The sequence below is a fragment of the Temnothorax longispinosus genome, chromosome 1 (genome assembly GCF_030848805.1).
Source record: "Temnothorax longispinosus isolate EJ_2023e chromosome 1, Tlon_JGU_v1, whole genome shotgun sequence".
NCBI lineage: Eukaryota > Metazoa > Arthropoda > Insecta > Hymenoptera > Formicidae > Temnothorax > Temnothorax longispinosus.
This window is the reverse complement of record NC_092358.1, coordinates 7,027,971-7,048,743: the sequence shown is the minus strand read 5'-3', so window position 1 is coordinate 7,048,743 and position 20,773 is coordinate 7,027,971. Positions and strand designations below refer to the sequence as shown.

Here is a 20,773-nt window from a genome sequence, read left to right as displayed (position 1 = left end):
GCGTACACGATAAAACATACGAAACTTGCTAAGCAGTTAGATAACGTGTTGACACATGAATATTAAACACAATGATACATACATGTAATATATGAACTTTTAAGCATATTACTTGTATCTTATATTCTTAGCGCAAATGGAAGTTTATAAATGACGGATCTGTTTGTAGCTAGAGCCATATTTTGCAACTGTCATAAAGATTAACCGTCCGAAGTTTCTTTATATTCGGTGCGCGGTGTGACGTAAAACTTTGCGGTTTATATGGTCCCGCTAACTGTAAAAGAGAGCAAACAGTGTATCTTTGCGTAATTATCGCGCGTTATTTTTACACTGCAAACGTCAGGGGCGGGGTACACCTCGTTTTGCATATTTCACCAAGATTTATTCCGTAGATTCCGCTGCAGAACTTGACGGCGACGTTGTACCGAAGTTTTGTATTATTTCGCGCAATGTTCTTTTCATGCTATCATCCATGCGAACTGCAGTCGCTCTAATGTTAGTAGTGAATCCTGGAAAACTCGGACCGTTGTACGATGGAAATATTACTTCTATCTTCTATCTAACGCACATTTCAAAATTCTGTATATGGTCTTTCAAATTCCTCGACATATTGCAGCTCTTTCATGTAGAGAGGAAAATAACACGAGAGAAAGAGTCTATCTATCTATAAGCAAATATATAATAACACAACGGTTCTTTTCCGAGATTGAAACATTTTGTATATAAATCTCGTCTTTTTTACATGTTTCGCGCAAATTAAGAAGAAATAAACTTTGGCGTCAAAAATGTAAAATATTTAAAATATAAAAGGTACAAAAAATACCTTCCGTCCTCTCGGGAAAGCGAAGGGGAGAGATTACTGTATTTACATGCAGCGTTTAAAAACTCATATTTTGCGATATGCGGAATAACAATTCGTGGGTGGAAAACTGCGTGCAAACAAATTCGTGTCACTCTTTCAGCATTTTTTGTTTCCTTGTAATTAACAATTTCCCCCAAAAAGATTTGATATTTTTCCGTATTCTGAATCTCCTTCTAATCCATTTGGGATTAGCAATAAAAGCAAAAGCTTTGCGGTAATCTTGGCTCCGGGCTGTCTGACCTGGATGAAGGGAGCCTTTGGCTACGATCTCTGAAACAGGAAGGCGACGATTCTCGGGTCATCGGTCACTTAACATATTGAATCTACTTTCTATTGTGGATAAGTTCCACAATATTGAGTAAATAACTTTTTAAGGAAATAAAGATAGTAAGTAAAATAAAAAGGGAAATGATGATTATACATCACGTAATAAACATATGAATCAATTCGATCGTGCAAAGCAAATGGTATATTTATTGAGCCGAGAGTATTCTTTCGTAAGTAAAAGAAACGCGCCAAGGGAAATTTCATGGCAGGAAATTTGCAAAGGGCAAATCTTCACTTGAGAAAGAAAGTACTATCAGTTCTCTGGAAAGTTCAAGAAATCTTAAGAGAATTGTCTCTTTATTAAAAGAAATTGGAGAATTTTAATGAACTATTGGAATTTTATATGAGTCATCGTAATTTTTAAATGTTGTTAAAGTGAAGAACAGAGATTTTTTTTTGTAACAAATAATCGATATAGAAATTAACAAGAAATTAACAATTAAAAGAGGCTTTGACAGTACAACGCGATTGATAGTGCGTAAATTGCATCGATTTGATTATACGTTATATCAATCTTTAATAAACTAATAGGATACATAATTATAAATAATCAATATAGAACTTTATGCTTAACATTTAAGAATTAAATTATCTTGAAGAACGTAAGTAGAAAATGAAAAACCTATCTTTTAATCGATATTAATAAACTTTAGCAGAAATAATATCTGTTATGTATAATTATAATTATCTGAAATAATCAGGGAAAGACGGAAATTTCATAAAGAAAATTCTCTAGGGAAACTTTGAAGATTTAAACTTTGTTTTCTGTTAAGGAGATCAACATTAGAAACGGTGTGTCACATAAGAAGTCTAAGAAACACGTATAAATGTATGTAAGCAAGTACCATTTCGGAATATTCCGAATATTTGAAATATTCGACATCCTAGAGTCCTTGAGAGACCACAAACTCACGTAGCTATGTAAGAAATGTGTATGTATACAAGTACCGTTCTCGAGTATTCGACACATTCCTGAAGAAAGTAATAACAAGTGTGTGTGTGTATGTGTGTATATGTGTATGTGTACAATCGAAGCTTATTTATTACGCGCAGCTGCCTATTTCGTACAGTTTCGGTCTAGAGCTCGTCCTGAAAGGACGCGAATGTGTTAGCATCGCTCAAGTTTCGTGACGATCGAGTAGTCTCTTATTCTTTGTAATTTTTATCTTCTAAGATTTAGCTTTTACGGTTTTATTGTCTACTATTCGACAGACTTTATCCGATTAACGTTTGGATCCGCTATTTGTTATTAGATGCTTTATTTCGACGTCGAGAAAACAGTGTGAGATATCTCTCTTCGCAGCATAGCGAGAGATCGCGAGAAATCTGTTTTCTATCCGCGCGTATCTCAAAGTAGCCGAAAGCCTGACATGCGATCACGTGAAGGAGCGACCTGTACAAGGAAATTCTTGAGAGGAGCGTTTTATTCTGAAGAAGACGACGTCGGATCACTTGACACATTTACTTCGTCAACGATGTATTGTGGGCATGACTACATACGGTTGTATACAATTTTTATTAATTTTATTTTTGATAATGGTTTGGTAGTTTTTGTTATTATTGGTATATTGGATACAAAGTAAGATTTCACTACTAAAGGCTTTGTATAACATTATTCACACTTACATTTTTTATATATTATTGCACCCTAAATATAAAGTGTTATTTATATCTATATAATATATAATATATATGTATATAATATCTATATATGTATACGCATGTATAGTATATAGTGGGATCAAATCCAGTAGTTACTCCCATCTCCCATCGTTGGATTTGTTCCCACCGATTTCGATTTTTTTTGCTGATTTCTTCCAACCGCTGACAAGAAGAAAATAATTTGAAAAAGAAGAAGTATCACGATTTCGGAGCGTGATTTCCGTAGAGCCGGCACCTCGGATCATTTAACACATTTACTTCGTCAACCGTGTATTGTGGGCATGACTACATACGGTTGTATACAATTTTTATTAATTTTATAATCAGATGTTAAGTTGTACATAATGTTCTGATGACAAGAACGTTTGCAGGTCGTTCGAACGTTCCGTTCGCTTGTCAAATGGACAATCACCTCTTAACCAAGGCATAAAATAAAAGAAAGTCATCTATTACAGAGGGGAAATATTAATAAAATATTTCTAATAATTGTGTTTATATATATATTCTTTTTATATGTCATAAAGATACATTCTATATACTATCATAAAAATAGAAATTATTTTAGTTTGATTTTTAAATAAACTCCTCCGTTAACTGAGATTAAATATGAGGTTTATAATAATTAATAATTAAAGAACACATCTTGCAGACCAAAGGTTTAATGTCAAATATTGGAATTACACGCAGGATATAAATATATAGAAATATATGTAAATTTTCGAATAGCGTAATATTATAAACTAAACAGTTTTAATATATTTTCTTTATGCCGTCATATAAAAATATATATGATATATTTTATATGTGCTATTATGAAAATCGAAATTATTTTATCTTATTTGGAATTAAATAGACTTTTCATTTAACGAACATTTAACAAACTGACAATTAGTAAGGAGAGTCTTGAAGAATAATGTTGAATATCGAAAATTGGAGTCACCAGCAAAATACAAACATATATAGAGTATACATTCTCGAGTTATTAATTTAATAATGTATTAAATAATTTTGATATATTTTTTATGCCATCATATAAAGATATTCCATATGCGGTTATAAAAATAAAAATAATTTAATTTTACTATTTAGTTAAATACATTCTTCCTTTAACATTTAATATAAAATTGAATTAAGCGCAGGTTTTGAAGAGTAATGTTTAATGTCGAAAATTGAAATTACATCCAAAATAATTAGAGTACAAATATATAGAATATAAATTTTTTTATTAATTTAATAATATTATATCAAATAATTTTAGTATATTTTCTCAATGCCATCATAAAGATATTTTATATGCTATAATAAAAAGTAAAAATTATTTAATTTTATTTTTTAGTTAAATAGATTTTTCCTTTCATATTCAATACTAATAAGCTTAATTAAGTACAGGTTTTGAAAAGTAATATATTTATTGTCGAAAATAGCAGGCAAAATATAAATATACATATAGCTATAGATAGAACGGGTGTAAGCGAGTAAAGCGGAGTCTTATGAAGAAACGAGGATAAGGTAACGTTAGTTCGCACATCGACGCTATGGCGCCGATCGCATTTCGAGAAACGGTACTTTAGATCGATAGAAAAAAAAATCACGAAAGAAAAGAAATGTTGAAACTTGGAACACGTGGTGAGCACACACTATTTCACACTGTTCCTGTGTCTAGTACTACGTTTACGCGAGCGTTACTTTTGTAGTAACTTACGATAATTCCTTCGCGTAAACAGGATTTTCCTTTGCGTAGACGGGATTTTGTAGTAACTTACCATAATTTACTCCGCGTAGAGTAATATATCGTAAGTCCACCAAGTATAGGTCCACACAGTACTGTTATTTCGAGCCAGAACTAGCGCGCGTTGGCTTGCACTCACGCACTAAAGCCTTGTGTACACGATACTAGAAACACGATAACATTAATAGTCCTCCGTGTTAGATAATAATAAACATTCAACATGTAGCAGAACAATATTTTTTCAAGCATCTTTGGGATTACGGCTGCTACACATTTAGTTGCTTGAAGTAAGCTTGATGACAAGAACGTTCGCAGTTGTTGTCTAATAGATCAATCAAACTTTGTTGATTATTTGGAATAATCTTCTTTTTGTTCCAATTAATTGGACGGCATCTAGCTGTGTGCTGTAATTCCATAAGCTGTTCTTAAATTTTAATCTGATTATCTTGGTTCCAAAGTCGAAAGACTGTAACGGTGGTAAAAATATTCGCGATATTGAAGGTACAATCTGACGCCGGCGCGGTTTAGCGGTCCATAACTGAAACCACCGTCCATCAAAATCTTGCGCCCAAGCTTTTGATAATGGTTTGGTATTTTTTGATATTTTTGGTATATTGGATACAAAGTAAGATTTCACTATTAAAGGCTTTGTATAACATTATTCACACTTACATTTTTTATATAGTATTGCACCCTCTTAGGGCACTATGGGCACTGATACCGTTTTTTATCTGTATGCTCTGAATCTATGTGCCTTCTTAAACTGCTTTGGTGCTTATAATGTTTGCTACACATGTAAATTCGTGTATTTGTATTTCCGCTGCTGCGTGATCCGTTTGTGGTCCCATGACTCCGTCCGCCGCCGTCGCCTCCTTGTTTTCTTCTAAAAATTTTGCTCGAAGTAGTCACTAAGATTAGCCTTGAAAAAATAAAATTTAACAAACTCGATCAATTCTTCCAACTCGGGTATTAATTCTCCTTCTTTTTCATAATATGCATCGCATAGATTGAACAATGTTAAGACTATGGCGTAGAGTACTGACAGTTCAATTTCTCTCTAATCTCGGTGTGGATAGTGAATTTCCTATATTATCTTCATTACACTGACTGTTGGAAAATTTGTGTAGGTTTGTTAAAAAAGGTCCTTGTTAAAATTTTTGTGTAAAATAATCAACACATACATGTGTAAATTTAACATATGCCTGCTATGTTAATTGAGCTTAACAAATTCAAAAGTTAAATTATTAAAATAATTTAAAGAATATGTTAAAGTAACACAATTTGAACGTATTTATTAAATGTGTTAAAATTTAGAAAAAGAATGTTGATTTTACTCTATAACAGAAGTGGGAATAAAAATTTACAGAAAAAGAGTGTTGATTTTATCTTACAATTTTAACTTCAACATAAAACTTATGTTAATTGTACACATAATTAACCTCAAATTACGATCAGAATTACATTTCTTTTCTGTTGAAATATTTCAGTATCGGTGTTACCATTTAACACATCCATATTATGTTAAATTAACACAAAAATTTGAGTGGACCGTTTTGGACATGCGATTTATGTTATATTTAACACAAATTTTTTCAACAGTGTAGAATTGATTAAGAATTGTGCGCATTTTAGGGTTAACTCCCATTCAGACGCGTGAATGTTTCCACCGTCGAACAGATTGATATTGCAATGCACTCATATGTATTTTCTTTAATTGTATTTGTACTTCTTTGAAATATTTTATATATTTCATATTTGATCTTATTAAAGTCGCATTCATTTTCTCCAACTTAGCAATTCTCTCCTCGGCAGATTAAAATGAGCCGATCGAGCGTCTACGTGAAAAGGCACCTTTTTAGAATCCTCTGATGCTTGTGCATTATCTTTTGACATTTTCGTTTTGTTCTCGACGGGAAGAAGAAAAGGAAGAAGTATCGCGATTTCGGAGCGTGATTTCCGTAGAGCCGGCACCTCGGATCACTTGACACATTTACTTCGTCAACCATGTATTGTGGGCATGACTACATACGGTTGTGTACAATTTTTATCAATTTTATTTTTGATAATGGTTTGGTGTTTTTTGATATTTTTGATATATTGGATACAAAGTAAGATTTCACTACTAAAGGCTTTGTATAACATTATTCACACTTACATTTTTTATATATTATTGCACCCTCTTAGGGCACTGTGGGCACTGATACTGTTTTTTATCTGTATATGCTCTGAATCTATGTGCCTTTTTAAACTGCTTTGGTGCTTATAATGTTTGCTACACTGAGGACATGTAAATTCGTATATTGCTTCGGCAGATTCTGAATCGGTTTTGATGTCCCTATAGCTGCGTCATACATATGGATTATGTCAAAATATAGGAATATCAAAATACAATATAAGTCGTCACGATTTTCTTAAGTATTTAAATTACCGATATCGGCGATATCTTCGTGAGTTTGTTTTACTTCATCGGAGTTATCCAACGCTTCTGGAGTTGTGCTAAGGATGGTTGTGTCTTAGGCGGTGCTGGGTTGCGGCTCGACTTTTTCGATATTTTCATAAGTTTGTAGTACTTTATCGGAGTTATCCAACGCTTTTGATGGATTATTGAGGTTATCCAACGCTTCGTTCTAAGGATGGTTGTGTCTGAAGCGTTGCTGGGTTGTGGCTCGACTTTGTTGATCTGCTGCTCCTCATTGGTCAAATACTGTCTAAAATTTAACAAGAAAATTTTATAGTAATGTATATGTATATATATATATATATATATATATATATATATATATATATATATACTTTTCGGAGCGTGATTTCCGTAGAGCCGGCACCTCGGATCATTTAACACATTTACGTCGTCAACCATGTATTGTGGGCATGACATACATACGGTTGTATACAATTTTTAGTAATTTTATAATCAGATGTTAAGTTGTACATAATGTCCTGATGATAAGAACGTTCGCAGTTGTTGTCTAATAGATCAATTAAACTCTGTTGATTATTTGGAATAATCTTTTTTTTTTGTTTCAATTAATTGGACGGCATCTAGCTGTGTGCTGTAATTCCATAAGCTGTTCATAAATTTTAATCTGATTATCTTATTTCTAAAGTCGAAAGACTGTAACGGTGGTGAAAATATTCGCGATATCGAAGGTACAATCTGACGCCGGCGCGGTTTAGCGGTCCATAACTGAAACCACCGTCCATCAAAATCTTGCGCCCAAACGATTTGATAATGGTTTGGTATTTTTTGGTATTTTTTGTATATTGGATACAAAGATGCCAATGTGTTGCCAATCAGAGCCAATAAGAGGGCTGTATTAGCATCTTAAGACATCACTTCCTCTATGAGGAAGCCAAGTGCAAATTTCTAATTTGCACCATTTTTTATATTTTGTTATTGTGAGAACGATACATTCGTAAACTACTTTTTGATCTAATTTTTCATCCGTTTTCGACAGAGCGAGGATCATCTTAAGAATCTTTTCTTTACTAATAATTGCGTCCGCAACCTTTTTTTTTTATTGCCAGATTCGTTAACGTTTCTTTTCTTGTTTGCTGAGGTCATTCAAGTAACAGATAAGTCAGGTGGGTCTTTGGCTTTGAAATGTTATAGTTGATCTATACATATATATGTATATGTATCTGCATCGAAATTGTGATGCGATTAAAAATGGAAATTAAAAAGTAATTTTTTATAATATCACAGTTGCAAATTATTCTTGAGCAAAAAGGTCAATATTTATCATAAGACGTTATTATATTTTATGATATAAGTAAAACAAATAATTATCTATTAAGTTTTTCTCTACTTATTATTTCACCAGATATCTCATCTGACAATAAATTGGGCAAATTCGATAGTTCTGGACTTCTCAAAAAGTTTGCCATAAGTCTGGATTAAAATGTGTTGTAATTAAAAATAGAAACAAAAAAGCAATTTTTTTAAATAAGTGAGTCTGTCTAGGGTTAATTTTTAATTGCAAATTCTTTTGTTAATACCGTTTGAATTAGAGTGTGCAAACAAAAATTCGAAGTGTGCATACATGTGCAAATGATTATTTTTTAAATGTTAGGAAGCTAACTTCACACGAATCGTATAATATTAGGTTGATAGAAAAAGAAAAAGTAAGGTAAAATTTACTCTTTTTTTTTGCGAATGTAGTAACACTTACCAAGAAGTATTTCAAAAGCAGTAGCAGCATTCTCTCTCGTGTACATGTCCGCTGGAACAAGTTCACAAGTTCAGTGAATTTGAATTTGACAGCCTCCTTGTCACATCATAAAACTTCTAATAGAGCCAAAGGGTCTGATTGGGCTGCTTAGACTAGTAAAAACAATATTTTTATCATATATCAAATAATTCTATGATAAATGGTAGACTTAATTAATATAACAAAACATGCTAATTTTTTCGTAGGAAAGAACTATGCAAAATTATTAGGTTACAGCAAAGCAATAAAAGTTTTGTGTTTTTTTCAAGCTTTCGATTTCATCCATTTGTCCACTAAATCAATACATAGTTTTTGGTGAATGATTAGCCCGGTTTCGCTGGAAATCGCAGAGGAAGATTGCAATCGGACGATTTGCTCATTAAAAATTTCGCGCTTAACAGACTCGTTTGGTTTGGGTGATACAATCTTCGGAAAATTACTACGAAACAAACTTAAGGGTCCATATCCCTCAGTAGGTCCAAAAAAAAGGTGATTTTTGTGAATTTTTTGTGGAGAAAGTAAACAAAATAAATCATTAAATATTTTTGGATTATATTTATGATACTTTTAAGTAGTTATAAAAATTTTTTCAGCTTATTTGGCGAAGCGGGATACTGGGCAACGGCGACCTGTGCGCGGAATATGTTGCTCTATGGCAGAAGTCCTCCAGGTCGTAAAATGTTTCTGAAACATCGAATCAATCGATTTTCCTGTTTAGTACAAGTGTCCCTATAGAGCAGACTACAATCATATCGATATATGCAATATTTAATTTTTTATAAGCAAAAAAGTATCGAAAATTTATAGTGAAAATTAATTTTTCTTTTTGAACTGCCGCTATTTTATGAATTTTTATTCAAAATAATTTTTTTTAGTCTACTCTATAGGGACACTTGTACTGAACAGGAAAATCGATTGATTCGATGTTTCAGACACATTTTACAACCTGGAGGACTTCCGCCATGGAGCAACCTATTCCGCGCGTTGCCCAGTATCTCGCTTCGCCAAATTATTTAAATGGGCTGAAAAAATTTGTATAACTACTTAAAAGTATCATAAATATAATCCAAAAATATTGAGTGATTTATTTTGTTCACTTTCTCCACAAAAAATTCACAAAAATCACCTATTTTTTTAGACCTACTGAGGTATATGGACCCTTAAACATACATACGATACATCATCAAATGAGTGTAAAGTAAATTCCGAATTGTCATGTAACTAGAAAAAAGTGTAACATGATTTCTTTTATTAGTAAAATTATAAAGATCTTGCTAAAGAATTATCGTATTGCTGAAGTTGGTCGGCAAGCTTGGGGAGCTTGGGAGTTTTGGGTCAATAATACTGCTACCACTAGCTGCAACGAAAAATGTTTACTTTTATTTACAAGTTTGAGAACTATAAAATAAACCTTAAAATTGTCTGGGATTAAAGGACTCAGACTTTTTAAGTTATATATGATGTGATTGATATATATGTGATGTGGGGGGGCTTAAGTGTCCGCACCCACTTACTATTAAAACTGAGATCTTAAGAAAGCTGAGAACTTATATTAACTATTGAACACATATATGGTATTATAATACTGTATAGTAAATATTTTATTAATATATTAAATGAACAAGGAAACCAGGTATGGTGGAGGCGGATTCGAGCTGGATCACGAAAACATTTAAGCAGGCAAAAACAAAAACAAAAAAACGACATTAACACTAAAATCACACATATAATGTAAATTAGTCGTGCTCGCAGATTTTTCCATGCAGTCAATTTTGATAGGGGAACACGCGTGGATCCACGCTGTGCTAACCAGCAGAATCCAGAACAATCCGCTGTAAAAACAAATACAAGTGCGATATGATTCGTACAAAATGTTGGATATCTCGATTAAACGGATGAATAATACTAACAAAAGAACAAATACAAGTGCGATACGGCCTTTCAAAAGCCCATAGTCATTTCTCTTTTCTTGCGCTAACCGCCGCTAGGGTGTTCCTATAAAGAAAAGAATTCCTAATAGAAATACACCGGAAAAAACAATTTCAATGAAATTATTGGCCATGGCTTTCATACAGACGTTTGTACCTTCTGTGCTCTGACCTGAGACAGAGCTCAATTTATAGAGATCGAAAAAATGTCTCCAATCTTTATATACTAAAAAATTAAATTAAATTAAATTAAATTAAATTAAATTAAAATATTTTTCTATACTTAATATCGCAGAAATAAAATGAACTTACAAATTATCAAATATCAAATAAAAGGAACTGTATGAGACTACATTTATATCAATAACCTGGGTTGAAACGTCGTGTAAAGTTATGAATATTTTTGCCAATTTTATTAGTCGATCAAATATATGCACCTTTTGTTATATTAATAATAATATTCGCAACTTTTGTAATATTTTGCACTTTATCTCATAAATTTTCATATTACTTCTAAAGTATATGACGGTATTTTATCGTATTTTGTTGTAAAGTTATATAACTCACGTTGGATTAGTACCCATATACACGCATTCGTCGAGTTTTTTCCAGTATTTTACAAACAGGTTTAGCTGTTCTAAACGTCATTCTAAGGTCCAAATGTTTTAGACCTTTTATGTTGCGGATGTTCGAGAGACTTTTGTCCGTTAATGCGTTGTCTCGCAGATGTCTTCTGTTCGCTCTGTCCTATCTTGCAGTTCTTTCTAGTAGTAGGGTCATCCAGGAAGGTGTTGTTAGTGGACGTCTTCTGTTTGTCGCTCTGTTGTTTAGTGCAGTTGCAGTCCTTTCTGGTTGGGGGCATTTGGGCGAGGATTTGGGCGAAGCTTCAAGGTCGAAATCCGAGAAAATTTCTAAATAGACCGCCGGGGCCCCGCACTCGCGGGGCTAGGCTGGATTTGGGCGGCAGTGTGGTCTAGTGATAGAGCGCCAGACTCGTAATCTGAAGAACCAGGTTCGAGTCCACTAGAGCCATGAAGCATGGAAATGTTTTTTCCGATAGCTGCGCCTCTCCGTGCAAGATAGGCTCTTGTGCGGAGAAAACTGGGCTCCGTCTTTCGGAAAGAGACGTTAAGCCGTTGGTCCAAAGGGTGCATTCCTTTAATAGATCTTTAATATCTGGAGGATATTCGAATGAAAATTTTACCAAGTTTTATATCGTAATTAGAAGCATATTACGGTATGAAGATCTCGGTTTAATAGCGTTATAGAGCTCGACCTAGAGGACAACCATCTTTCGGAGGAGACATTAAATTTGAAATTGGTCGTCAAGCTTGGGGAGCTTGGGAGTTTTGGGTCAATAATACTGCTATCACTAGCTGCAATATTAATACAAGTAATTAGAATCAAACCCGCCTCGATATTGTTTTCCACATTTCTTGTATCAGTTTGTATTGTTCAAAGGTTTAAACTTGCCTCGATACGAATTTTCACATGTGAGACTACTAATATCAGGGTAAATGGGTGGACAGTTTCATTACTCTTTTATAGAATGCTCGCTAGCTTAAAGTTTTACATTCGATTTCGATTATGAAGAACGCTAAATTTTCCATCTGCACCTCGATGCTTAAAAAGCGCCGTACCCATCGCGGCCACATCCAGGCCCGGTTGACTTCCGGTTGCCATATAATACTTCCTCTCGATCCTCAGCCTCTCTGTACTTCCGTTGCGATAATGCGTTGTTATCGACCACGCCCTTCACGAAGTCGCGCATTAGTATTTCGGATCCGGAAAGCTTTTGCTGGGATTTGGATTAATGAGGGTAATTAACTTGCAATTGCTCTTATGAAAACAAATAACAAGAATATATATTTGTACTCGAAGTACAGAATTACAATGGGTAACGCCCCGATTGCATCATCTCGCTTCACTCGCGATTTTTGTATGAAAAACGATATATTTCCAAAAAATAAAGGATATTTTGTTCTTTGGGGCAGGAACACGAGTCTTAACTCACGACTCAGCTGGATTTCAGCAATTGCCCCCATGTCTCCAACGTGCATCCGATGTCGGGTGGCTGACGCGCCACCTCAGTCTCCAACCTTTATATACTAAAAAATTAAATTAAATTAAATTAAATTAAATTAAAAAAATAAATTGTTACACATATGCATTTATTAATGCACAAATTATTGCACAACACAAAATACTTACACCGTCGCACGGATAAGTAATTTTGAGTTACATCTTGCCCACACCTGTTAAAAAAATCTGCCTCTTCTTTTTTAGTGGACTCTAGGTCGGAGGTAAAACCTCTGTCTTGATGTCCAGACGGTTCAATGTCACCACGGGAACTAACCCGGACTCCGGAACGTTCTCGTGATTGCTTGCTTCCACGAAACGCGACCTGATTCGAGAAAAATTTTAAATAGGGTAATTAGAAGCATATTACGGTATGAAGATCTCGGTTTAATAGCGTTATAGAGCCCGACTTAGAGGGCAACCATTTTTCGGAGGAGACATTAAATTTGAAATTGGTCGTCAAGCTTGGGGAGCTTGGGAGTTTTGGGTTAATAATACTGCTATCACTAGCTGCAATATTAATACAAGTAATTAGAATCAAACCCGCCTCGATATTGTTTTCTACATTTCTTGTATCAGTTTGTATTGTTCAAAGGTTCAAACTTGCCTCGATACGAATTTTCACATATAAGACTAATAATATCAGGGTAAATGGGTGGACAGTTTCATTACTTTTTTATAGAATGCTCGCTAGCTTAAAGTTTTACATTCGATTTCGATTATGAAGAACGCTAAATTTTCCATCTGCACCTCGATGCTTAAAAAGCGCCGTACCCATCGCGGCCACATCCAGGCCCGGTTGACTTCCGGTTGCCATATAATACTTCCTCTCGATCCTCAGCCTCTCTGTACTTCCGTTGCGATAATGCGTTGTTATCGACCACGCCCTTCACGAAGTCGCGCATTAGTATTTCGGATCCGGAAAGCTTTTGCTCGGATTTGGATTAATGAGGGTAATTAACTTGCAATTGCTCTTATGGAAACAAATAACAAGAATATATATTTGTACTCGAAGTACAGAATTACAATGGGTAACGCCCCGATTGCATCATCTCGCTTCACTCGCGATTTTTGTATGAAAAACGATATATTTCTGAAAATTAAAGGAACGTTTTGCACTTACGGGCAGGAACACGAGTCTTAACTCACGACTCAGCTGGATTTCAGCAATTGCCCCCACGTCTCCAACGTGCGTCCGATGTCGGGTGGCTGACGCGCCGATTGCATCATCTCGCTTCACTCGCGATTTTCCTCAGTCTCCAACCTTTATATATTAAAAAATTAAATTAAATTAAATTAAAAAAATAAATTGTTACACATATGCATTTATTAATGCACAAATTATTGCACAGCACAAAATACTTACACCGTCGCACGGATAAGTAATTTTGAGTTACATCTTGCCCACACCTGTTAAAAAAATCTGCCTCTTCTTTTTTAGTGGACTCTAGGTCGGAGGTAAAACCTCTGTCTTGATGTCCAGACGGTTCAATGTCACCACGGGAACTAAACCGGACTCCGGAACGTTTTCGTGATTGCTTGCTTCCACGAAACGCGACCTGATTCGAGAAAAATTTTAAATAGGGTAATTAGAAGCATATTACGGTGTGAAGATCTCGGTTTAATAGCGTTATAGAGCCCGACTTAGAGGGCAACCATTTTTCGGAGGAGACATTAAATTTGAAATTGGTCGTCAAGCTTGGGGAGCTTGGGAGTTTTGGGTTAATAATACTGCTATCACTAGCTGCAATATTAATACAAGTAATTAGAATCAAACCCGCCTCGATATTGTTTTCTACATTTCTTGTATCAGTTTGTATTGTTCAAAGGTTCAAACTTGCCTCGATACGAATTTTCACATATAAGACTACTAATATCAGGGTAAATGGGTGGACAGTTTCATTACTCTTTTATAGAATGCTCGCTAGCTTAAAGTTTTACATTCGATTTCGATTATGAAGAACGCTAAATTTTCCATTTGCACTTCGATGCTTAAAAAGCGCCGTACCCATCGCGGACACATCGAGGCCCGGTTGACTTCCGGTTGCCATATAATACTTCCTGTCGATCCTCAGCCTCTCTGTACTTCCGTTGCGATAATGCGTTGTTATCGACCACGCCCTTCACGAAGTCGCGCATTAGTATTTCGGATCCGGAAAGCTTTTGCTGGGATTTGGATTAATGAGGGTAATTAACTTGCAATTGCTCTTATGAAAACAAATAACAAGAATATATATTTGTACTCGAAGTACAGAATTACAATGGGTAACGCCCCGATTGCATCATCTCGCTTCACTCGCGATTTTTGTATGAAAAACGATATATTTCCAAAAATAAAGGAATATTTTGTTCTTTGGGGCAGGAACACGAGTCTTAACTCACGACTCAGCTGGATTTCAGCAATTGCCCCCATGTCTCCAACGTGCATCCGATGTCGGGTGGCTGACGCGCCACCTCAGTCTCCAACCTTTATATACTAAAAAATTAAATTAAATTAAATTAAAAAAATAAATTGTTACACATATGCATTTATTAATGCACAAATTATTGCACAGCACAAAATACTTACACCGTCGCACGGATAAGTAATTTTGAGTTACATCTTGCCCACACCTGTTAAAAAAATCTGCCTCTTCTTTTTTAGTGGACTCTAGGTCGGAGGTAAAATCTCTGTCTTGATGTCCAGACGGTTCAATGTCACCACGGGAACTAAACCGGACACCGGAACGTTTTCGTGATTGCTTGCTTCCACGAAACGCGACCTGATTCGAGAAAAATTTTAAATAGGGTAATTAGAAGCATATTACGGTGTGAAGATCTCGGTTTAAGGTGGTTCATGCATTTAGGTCATATGTACTTAGCCCGGAAAATTTAATATGAAATGAAAGATTAACGTTCCTCGAGTGTGTCTGTAAAATTTCGGAATTTTTAACCGATTGGTTCTGGAGATATATGTCCGTAAACTTTGCCAATTTAACGCGGTGGAGGGACCCCTTATCCGAAAAACGAGGTTAAAGCGCTTATGCTGCAAAAATTGCAATACTTCAAAACTAGATAAACGAACCAAAAAACTGACGAAACGATACAATAAACATTTTGCAAGATACTAGATGAAAGCCCGAGTTCATTGACCGTACCATATATTAATAAAACGTAATTTTGATTGACTAAATCGACAATACGGAACTGACGGCTGGACTCGAGCGGCATTAGCGGCAGCTTGGCAACGTCGCATGTGTCAGCTGATGAGTACAGCGCATATCTCAAAAAATTCGTTTACCATGTTCTGGACGCCGAATAAAGCAAAGGGTGAAATAAAAATATTTGTCATTTCTGAAAAGAATTAAAATTAGGTTGCATCAAGATCTGCAATACTGAATAAATACAAGTTTCAATACAATGAAGTTATAAAATGTCCAAATAATTTTAACATGCATCATTTATTCGTTGCCGCGCTGCTGTTGTACATATATTCACACGGCTCACAACTCTAGTAAAAGATGTGACTTTTGTCTCAATATTTTAATTACGTAGAGGTCGTATAACATTAAAGATGTTATAAATAATAAATCTAATTATATGCTGATTTTTACGGACAAAAATCATACTTATTTATCACTAATAAAAATAGTTGCCTATTTGACTTGCAAGTACTGTGCATGAACCACCTTAATAGCGTTATAGAGCCCGACTTAGAGGGCAACCATTTTTCGGAGGAGACATTAAATTTGAAATTGGTCGTCAAGCTTGGGGAGCTTGGGAGTTTTGGGTCAATAATACTGCTATCACTAGCTGCAATATTAATACAAGTAATTAGAATCAAACCCGCCTCGATATTGTTTTCCACATTTCTTGTATCAGTTTGTATTGTTCAAAGGTTCAAACTTGCCTCGATACGAATTTTCACATATAAGACTACTAATATCAGGGTAAATGGGTGGACAGTTTCATTACTTTTTTATAGAATGCTCGCTAGCTTAAAGTTTTACATTCGATTTCGATTATGAAGAACGCTAAATTTTCCATCTGCACCTCGATGCTTGAAAAGCGCCATACCCATCGCGGCCACATCCAGACCCGGTTGACTTCCGGTTGCCATATAATACTTCCTCTCGATCCTCAGCCTCTCTGTACTTCCGTTGCGATAATGCGTTGTTATCGACCACGCCCTTCACGAAGTCGCGCATTAGTATTTCGGATCCGGAAAGCTTTTGCTGGGATTTGGATTAATGAGGGTAATTAACTTGCAATTGCTCTTATGAAAACAAATAACAAGAATATATATTTGTACTCGAAGTACAGAATTACAATGGGTAACGCCCCGATTGCATCATCTCGCTTCACTCGCGATTTTTGTATGAAAAACGATATATTTCCAAAAATAAAGGAATATTTTGTTCTTTGGGCAGGAACACGAGTCTTAACTCACGACTCAGCTGGATTTCAGCAATTGCCCCATGTCTCCAACGTGCATCCGATGTCGGGTGGCTGACGCGCCACCTCATCTCTCCAACCTTTATATCTAAAAAATTAAATTAAATTAAATTAAATTAAATTAAAAAAATAAATTGTTACACATATGCATTTATTAATGCACAAATTATTGCACAGCACAAAATACTTACACCGTCGCACGGATAAGTAATTTTGAGTTACATCTTGCCCACACCTGTTAAAAAAATCTGCCTCTTCTTTTTTAGTGGACTCTAGGTCGGAGGTAAAATCTCTGTCTTGATGTCCAGACGGTTCAATGTCACCACGGGAACTAAACCGGACTCCGGAACGTTTTCGTGATTGCTTGCTTCCACGAAACGCGACCTGATTCGAGAAAAATTTTAAATAGGGTAATTAGAAGCATATTACGGTGTGAAGATCTCGGTTTAATAGCGTTATAGAGCCCGACTTAGAGGGCAACCATTTTTCGGAGGAGACATTAAATTTGAAATTGGTCGTCAAGCTTGGCGAGCTTGGGAGTTTTGGGTCAATAATACTGCTATCACTAGCTGCAATACAAGTAATTAGAATCAAACTCGCCTCGATATTGTTTTCCACATTTCTTGTATCAGTTTGTATTGTTCAAAGGTTCAAACTTGCCTCGATACGAATTTTCACATATAAGACTACTAATATCAGGGTAAATGGGTGGACAGTTTCATTACTTTTTTATAGAATGCTCGCTAGCTTAAAGTTTTACATTCGATTTCGATTATGAAGAACGCTAAATTTTCCATCTGCACCTCGATGCTTGAAAAGCGCCATACCCATCGCGGCCACATCCAGACCCGGTTGACTTCCGGTTGCCATATAATACTTCCTCTCGATCCTCAGCCTCTCTGTACTTCCGTTGCGATAATGCGTTGTTATCGACCACGCCCTTCACGAAGTCGCGCATTAGTATTTCGGATCCGGAAAGCTTTTGCTGGGATTTGGATTAATGAGGGTAATTAACTTGCAATTGCTCTTATGAAAACAAATAACAAGAATATATATTTGTACTCAAAGTACAGCATTACAATGGGTAACGTCCCGATTGCATCATCTCGCTTCACTCGCGATTTTTGTATGAAAAACGATATATTTTCGAAAAATAAAGGAACGTTTTGCACTTACGGGCAGGAACACGAGTCTTAACTCACGACTCAGCTGGATTTCAGCAATTGCCCCCACGTTTCCAACGTGCATCCGATGTCGGGTGGCTGACGCGCCACCTCAGTCTCCAACCTTTATATATACTAAAAAATTAAATTAAATTAAATTAAATTAAATTAAAAAAATAAATTGTTACACATATGCATTTATTAATGCACAAATTATTGCAAAGCACAAAATACTTACACCGTCGCACGGATAAGTAATTTTGAATTGCATCTTGCCCACACCTGTTAAAAAAATCTGCCTCTTCTTTTTTAGTGGAATTTAGGTCGAAGGTAAAACCTCTGTCTTAAGTCTTAAATCTAGAATAAAATAATCTTGATGCTATCCCTCTAATTTTCTCAGAATTATTTTAGATTTAAGAATTTTTCTATTTAAGATTAAAATATTCTTCTTTCAATACTAAGTATGATTGGCCCTATTTCGATCCTAATAGTATTGTATCTAGAAATCTTTTCTGAGAATGTGATGTCCAGACGGTTCAATGTCATCACGGGAACTAAACCGGACTCCGGAACGTTCTCGTGATTGCTTGCTTCCACGAAACGCGACCTGATCCGAGAAAAATTTTAAATAGGGTAATTAGAAGCATATTACGATATGAAGATCTCGGTTTAATAGCGTTATAGAGCCCGACTTAGAGGGCAACCATTTTTCGGAGGAGACATTAAATTTGAAATTGGTCGTCAAGCTTGGGGAGCTTGGGAGTTTTGGAACCACGTTGCAAAAAGGTTCTTTGTTGGTCATGTCATTATCGTTACGAGAAGTAAATATTGGTAACCGTGGATATCTGTAATTTATGTATATAAATAATGTTACCGTTTAAAAAAGTAAAAAGAACCAAATTTAATGATGATGGCCAAGATTAGAAAGATGGCCAAGAAATATACTTGGTCCTTTGGTTCAAGGTCCTTGAAAATCAGTAATAAGGCATCTATCAACAATTAAAAATTATATATAATGACTGCATTCCGATATTCACTGTTAACAACTTTCAGTACTGAAAATCTATAGTATACGTGACGTAAAATATAGATTTGCAGTACTGACAGTGAATATCGGAATGCAGCTAATATATATAATATAGAAGTAATACGAAGTTTTAAAATGATAATTAAAAATACTTATCTTTAACAAAAGTAAAGGTGGCTGTTGAAGCCGCTTTATATATATCCATCATATTTAGGGCCAATTTCACCAACCACTCGTCTTTTTATATTATTTTATATTATTTTAATACATAATTATATTTTATATTATAATTATATATTTATATATAATTATATATAATTATATTTTAATATAATTACAAGGGTAAGAGTAAGGGCTTTATAACAGTAAACTCTTGATAAGGACACAAAACTAGTGTCGAAACGTCGAATGAATTAATGTAATACTACGATATTAAACGTCAGTTTCGTCATATATTTATATCAATATGATTGATTGCTATTTTTCATCTTTTGTGTATTTTGAAATTCTCAATCTCGTATGTTTTCTGTTCCATTATGTTATTATATCCATGAAAGGTAGCGGAAATACATGCAACTGATTGCCGTTATGAAGGCTTATAATCAGTCGCTTCGACGGAAATAAATACATTGCATTGCATAATCACCGCTGCAACAGATTAGAACCAAGCGAATTGATGGGCAAAACGAGGTTATACGCTTCATAGAAAAACAGATGCTTCTGATTAGCTGAATAATCGTTCCCTGTCGACGCTCCAATTAGTTATTTAACATATTGACAAATATCCAAGAGATATTGGATTTTGAGGTAAAGGCAGTATTTCGCGTCCTGTAGACTTCACAAAATTTCTTTTTTTCGTAGTAACATAACGGAATTATTCTCCGGATAAAAAGAGAAAAAAAAACGAATATTAATGATTACGCGCCGATCGGCGAGTGGGCTATGATTTTGTTTGCCTTTTCTGTATATGTTCATTTCCCATAAATATGATGAAATCGAGAGAAATCTTGCAGGTGACAAAATTCGAACTGATAATAATAATACGCCGAGGGAAATCGAAAAAACCCCCCTTTTATAAGTCATCACATCTTTAGAAATGCACTTTGAAAATAAACAAATTACCTATTTTAACGTCTGTGAATTTAATTTCTTGTGGCTTCTCTATGAATTCTTCCGTACGTTCAGAATTACCTAGTTGACCATGATTATTCATTTCCCCACGTATATACCTTGTTGTCCTCAGTAACCACCACGAAAAAACTATCGCCGCAAAAAAAGGAAATGACCTTTTTTTTTTACTATTTTGTGAATAATAATAATTTTTAAATGTGGTTTTCCTGTTGCAATGATT

The 20,773-nt window shown here is 34.9% G+C and overlaps 1 protein-coding gene across 2 annotated transcripts in view; it reads left to right on the top strand.

The window, feature by feature from the left end:
* Nucleotides 1-20,773, top strand: part of LOC139821120 (uncharacterized) — a 69,222-nt gene that overhangs the window by 35,723 nt on the left and 12,726 nt on the right. The window lies entirely within an intron of this gene.